The sequence below is a fragment of the Biomphalaria glabrata genome, chromosome 1 (genome assembly GCF_947242115.1).
Source record: "Biomphalaria glabrata chromosome 1, xgBioGlab47.1, whole genome shotgun sequence".
Lineage (NCBI taxonomy): Eukaryota > Metazoa > Mollusca > Gastropoda > Planorbidae > Biomphalaria > Biomphalaria glabrata.
Genome location: NC_074711.1, coordinates 30,286,602 through 30,292,918, shown reverse-complemented (window position 1 = coordinate 30,292,918; position 6,317 = coordinate 30,286,602). Strand labels below are relative to the sequence as shown.

The 6,317-nt window shown below is 35.9% G+C and overlaps 1 protein-coding gene across 1 annotated transcript in view; it reads left to right on the top strand.

Moving 5' to 3' along the window:
- Nucleotides 1-227: 227 nt before the first annotated feature.
- Nucleotides 228-6,317, top strand: part of LOC106068024 (thyrotropin-releasing hormone receptor-like) — an 83,074-nt gene continuing 76,984 nt past the window's right edge. The window contains exon 1 of the mRNA XM_056031897.1: nucleotides 228-543. The gene's annotated coding sequence lies outside the window, so the exon portion shown is untranslated. The remainder of the gene's footprint in view (nucleotides 544-6,317) is intronic.

Sequence of the window (6,317 nt, the reverse complement as noted above, 5' to 3'; positions counted from 1 at the left end):
ACTGCAAGAAGAAACTAAGATTGTCTTTTAAAAGTAGGCATTATTTTTTAAATGAGTTGATACACAGAATTTCAAAAGTAGTTCCGACCCCTGGATAGTTATCCTCTAGCGAGGGCTCCTGATGGACATGTCGCCGAGTGCTGAAACTAGCCGTGGCGAAATGAGCGGGACGCTGTGATTTCCCCGCGTCACTGAACTATATTTTAGATTGGACGGGTAGAAACAAACGCGTAGCAGTGGAGGTTTAAATCTGCACTCTTCAGGACTTCTATGTGTTTTCAATCTACCAGTGAAAGAGTGTTGAAACATTTTCTTGATGGAACTCTCTATTTCTGAAGGAAAGAAAAACAGAACTAGACAGAATTCTATCCCGTGTAGTGTAATGACTCTGTCTCTGTCTCTGCAGATCTACATAGTGTGTTTATGTACAATAGTTTACGGCTAATAACACAGAAAATTACACTTACATATTAGGGACTATTTTGTTTGTTTTTGACAGCCTGAAAGACCTAATTATTGAGTCGTGCAATCATTGACATTTCGGTATGTACACTTTATATTACTAAAATCTTATGATTTATAGAGTAATTTACCTTATCTTGTCTGAGCATTCCGTGGTAATGTCCCGCACTTTTTTATGAGCTTGCTGTGGTAATGTCTCCAATCTGGTTTAAGCTTACCTGGATATAAGGCTGCTAACCTTGGCTTTGGGCTTCCGCGGTAATGTTTCTAACATCTGCTGACTCTAATAACGTTTAAGTGTACTTTCAAAGAGACTAAATTAATTTCTTTGACACATGAAATCCTCCAGGATCCTGTTATATTAACAAATTGAGACTGCTATTAGACTCTGTCCAGACCTTTAAAGTACGTCCATGTTTGTATTATTTTCAAGGCTCACTAAGTCCTAGTGTCGGGCCTATTCCCTTGTATAACAACCTCAAAAGATATTGATGCTTCAATCCCTAGCAGATATCAACCAGTTTGTCTGGCTTGATCGTCATCTACAACTTGTTTGTTGTTTTCCCATAAGTAGGAAATACTCATTGGGATTGTTAGCGTGGTTGTCGTTCTTTGATATGATGCTAGTGATACCCCCTTGCGGTGTAATTAGATAGTGTGCAATATTATGTTAGTTAATTTACTTTAGATTTTACATGTTGTCTGTGAAGTAAACATTTATATAATTACTTTTATATATAGCAGACTACTGTAACTCATATACATTATAACGACCCTCGCTTCAGTAATTATTTAAACTCACACTTTTACTTGTTTTTGTTTGTATTTGACCAGCACATATTTAATGCCCCCCCCCCCCCCATTTACAATATAAGTTGAATTGAAACGTTCCTCTATTTCTCTGTTTTTCGTTTCGTATTTCTTTCCGTATTTCTCGCACTCTCCTCCTCTCTCCATCTGTGTATCTCTTCTTCCATCTCCCTGGAACACCCTTTTGTATTTTCCCCGCTTTATAACGCCCCCCCCCCTTCCACGGAATACACATATTTTGGCCGGTAAATTTTAGTATCACATCATCTCCCGCACCCAAACACACACACACACACACACACACACACACACAAAACAAAAAAGTTAAGACTTAAATCGGATTTTTCTTCGAATTCAATTCAATATCGAAGTATTGAAAAGGTTCAATTTTGCTTTTCGTGTTTATACCTTATATATAGAATGGGGCCTAACGGGAAATACCGAAAAAAAAATACAATCATTAAATAGAAAGCGAATTGCGGAGTTCAGGCAAAAAATCTGTCAAAGCCGTGTCTTAGCGAACCTGTGCACGAAATTCCATGCCAATCAGTACGGTCGTTGTTAAGGTAAATAAATCAATCAGTGAGGATCCAAAGGTATTTTGCGCTTAAAATATATATTTTATTCAGTCTTTCTCTCTCTCTCCCCCTCTCTCTCTCCCTCTCCCTCTCTCTCTCTTGGTTTGATTTCCTTTCTACTCATACACCGTCTCTTTCTTAAATTTCTTTTGATACAGATTTCTACCTCTCTCTCTCTCTTTCTCTCTCTCTCTCCTCGTCTTAAACTTAAACTTTCTCTCTCTCTCTTTACCCCCCCCCATCTCAATCATTTTTTTTAATATATAAAAATATTTGCGAAATCCATTTGCAGAAGATCTTAAGTTCCATCTGTTTAGAACGTGATGGACATAACTCTCAGTCTGATTCATTCTGTGTTCCTGGCTGACCCCGAGGCGCTAGATCTATATCTCACAATGAAGCAATTTTAGTAAGCGTTGCGACTGGCTAAAAAATATTAATTTTTTCTCATTATCTTTATTTGTATCAGTTGTATTTCTATGTGGGTTGGCTCTCTCCAGCAGTCCTATATAAATTTCTTGTCTAATTACGTGGCTCTTGTTTTCTCTGGCACGTCTGATCACGACAGCTACATCTAGGTCTAATAAACAAAGTCAAAAACATAAAACTGTATCAATTGGATCAGCGGTTCTCAACCTTTTATGCTCGGCGACCCCTTTTTACAATCCCCTACTCTGCCACGCCCCCCCCGCCCCCCCCCACACACACATACAGTAATAGAAGAATAGACAACAACAATCCATATTTTCGATGGTCTTAGGCGACCTTGGAAAATTGTCAATCGACCCCTAAGGGAGTCGCGACCCACAGGCTGAGAACCCCTGAATTAGATCAATCCAAACGTCTTGTGTGACCTACTTCCACAATGTTCACATTTATTAGGAATACAGAAACTAGCCTACATCTTAAGCTAACTTTCACCTTCAAGAAAAAAAATCCTTTAATTATCATCAAAACTCTACAAATCATTCTTTAAAACTTAATTTTTCCATTTAGCCTTGATCAATACAAAAATTGTAAGCCTGTTAATTTCTATTTATTTGGTCAAAACAGGATTCTAACCGATGAAGAAGAAAAGTTATTCTATCGTGCTGTTACACAAATACGTTAGTATTTGTTAGTTTGGTAGTTGTGTTCGCCCCACGACACCCTCGTAAACTAGATCACTCTCAGAAACTGATGACCTTTACCTTTTCTACCTTATACATTGCAAGGTCTAAAAATGATTCTAAAAAGACCAATATTTATTCGTCTCATTGGAGATATAACTTTGTGTTTTCTGTGGCAAAGCTAGATAGTTGTACAAGATTTTTTTTTTCTGTTTTGTTGTTGCTATTAAAATAATAGGTTTCTTTATTAAAGTAATTGGTTTCTTTATTAAAATAATAGGTTTCTTTATTAAAGTAATTGGTTTCTTTATTAAAATAATAGGTTTCTTTATTAAAATAATAGGTTTCTTTATTAAAGTAATTGGTTTCTTTATTAAAATAATAGGTTTCTTTATTAAAATAATAGGTTTCTTTATTAAAATAATAGGTTTCTTTATTAAAATAATAGGTTTCTTTTAATAAAGTAATTGGTTTCTTTCTTAAAATAATAGGTTTCTTTATTAAAATAATAGGTTTCTTTATTAAATTAATTGGTTTCTTTGGGGTTTCGTCCGAATCGCACCAAAAAAAAAAGATCGATGTTATATTCGATACTACAGTTATGAATGTTTCCCCCCCCCCCATTCCAAATCTATCAGTATTGACTAGCTTCTGAATAGATTTTGTTCACTCTCCGACTTTGATCGAGACCATGTCTAACAATTTGCCTCACTTTGATCCACGTCTGCTACATACTGAGTGCCTTGAGATCGCGCGCTGTGAGATACTTATGCAGACGTTGTCATTAAAAAGGAAGGCCACGGAAACAATGGATTGATGGGTGTTTTATGAAGCGTCGCATTCTAAAGCTTCCACTGTCATCAAACCGTGCTTTTAGCAATCAACCGTAGCAGATCCTTTTATACTACACCTGTCTCTCCAGGTCTCGCGGGAACAGACGGATGTCGTTAAATCAGTATCGATACTACATTGTCAAATACCGGAGTTACTTTGCGTTGTCGGATACGTGCCTTCTCTTAAACGCTGGATTTATCTTTTGTTTTTTCTACACACACACAAACCACCAACCCAAACCTAAAGCTCCTACACTATTTACAAACGTTAACGCAAGTAGAGGATCTATACATGGACACGCTTCATTGCTTCTTTTTTTTGTTTTTTCATAAGTTTTGGACGTTTTTTTTTTTTTTTTTTGTTGTTTTTTTTTGGAAAGAAAGACTATGACGCCTTGGCAGGGTTCAAACTCGGAACCATCGTGACCACAGTACAAAGACCCCTTGCCATGTTTTCTGGTTTTCGGTAGACCCCTTGCTTAACTTGTATTTTTGCAAATTCATAAACTCCATTTTTTAAATTAATTTCTAACTGTAGTGAGTCGAAGAAAGAAAAAGTAGGCTAATTTAAAGCTATACTGCAAGTTAGAGAGATCCATCTTTTTTATTGATAAAAGTTCAAATTTAAACCAATGAAAATAACTATGAATATGTATTGCTGGAATCACCAAACACACTGGATATTTTGGATTGTTTGTTTTTTTTGCACTTGATAATCCGTTACTACGGATATTATGTTTCATATAGGAATTAGTTGTTCTATGAAGTAGTCCTTCAAACATTAAATATTAATTAATTTGCCTTACGTATAATTGTAAAAGTTTTCACAAAGAGCAGTTTCTTTTGTATTTCTTGATCTTTCATTTTTGGCTCAAATATTGTGTTCGCGGAACTGGTTTCATCAACAGAAGGGGCGAAGGTAACTGTTGGCTTAACCAAAGAGCTTTGGGTTAGGCAGGAAGGACTCATTAGCTTTGACTTGCAGCCCACCTAGCTGAAGGAAAACAGAATTTGAACCTCTGCTGATTTGCAGTTATACCCATGCATGGGAAAGGTTTCGTGTGTCAGCCCTGAGGAAAAATGTGGAGCCAACGACCATTAGGCAGTTTGCAATTTGAATGCTAGAACTCATCCCACCGATGTGCCCTTGAACTGTAGTGTCTCTATTCCTTTCATAATATCAGATGTAGATTATTGTGAAACAGTTTTTAAAAGTACTTTAACCAGCTGGTAAAATCATTGTTTTATCTATAGTGTTTTCCGTATTTGGCTATAAGTAAAGAAATCCTGTAAGACGCTCACAAACCACCATCTTCTCTATATGATGTTGAAAAGAGATTTTGTATGTCTATTCTGAACTGTGAGTTTTGAAATGTTTTCAGACCTTTTTTTTATATCAGGGTGGCATCGTCTCCAATAATCCTCCTCTTCATAACCATGTTTTGATTTGTAAACCTTCGGCTATTTATCTTGCAAAAAACTAAAAAAAAAAAGAATACATCTGTCCCGACAAACTACAAATGCATTCAGTAATGTTAATTAACGCTCAGTGTTTACAGTATTGAGTTAGTAGATCACGTGCTTTCTTGACTAACGTTTATTGGCTGAGCACACTAGGCATACCTTCCTGAACAAGGAATACATTTGATCATTAGAAAATAAAAAGATTTTCATTTAGAAAGCTTCCTTAACTGAAGATTTATTCAAATGAGAAATGTATTTTTTTTTATAGCCAATGCTAAATATCTAGAATATGAACAGACGTTTTTTTTTAGTACTTGTCAGCAGTCTGTCCAGTTTCGTTTAGTTTCAGAAGAAAATAAAAGCGTGTAAAAAAAAATGTGTTGGCAGCAATAAAACTTTCTCACAGAAAGAATGAGACATAACACCAATGTTAAAGATCTACCTCGCTTCCTTTGTGGGAATGTATGCGAAATCCTGTATTTGTGTGGAGTAATTAATACATTATTTTTAAAATCTATATTTTTCCAAAACGATTGTTTTTATGCTTTAAAGTTTACCTAAAAACGTGAAGAATGAACAGTATAAATAAATGAAACACACTTTCCAATGCCTAAAACACACTTGCCAATGCCTAAAACACACTTTCCAATGCCTAAAACACACTTTCTGATGCTTTAAACACACTTTCCAATGCCTAAAACACACTTGCCAATGCCTAAAACACACTTTCTGATGCCTAAAACACACTTTCCAATGCCTAAAACACACTTTCTGATGCTTTAAAACACACTTTCCGATGCCTAAAACACACTTTCCAATGACCCAACCACACTTTCTGATGCCTAAAACACACTTTCTGGTGCCTAAAACACACTTTTTAAATGCCTAAAACAATCCCTAAAACACACTTTCTGATGTCTAAAACACACTTTCCAATGCCTAAACCAAACTATCTCATGCCTAAAACACACTTTCTGCGCCTAAACCACACTTTCTGTTGCATAAACCACACTTTCTGATGCCTAAAACACACTTTCTGGTGCCTAAACCACACTTTCTGT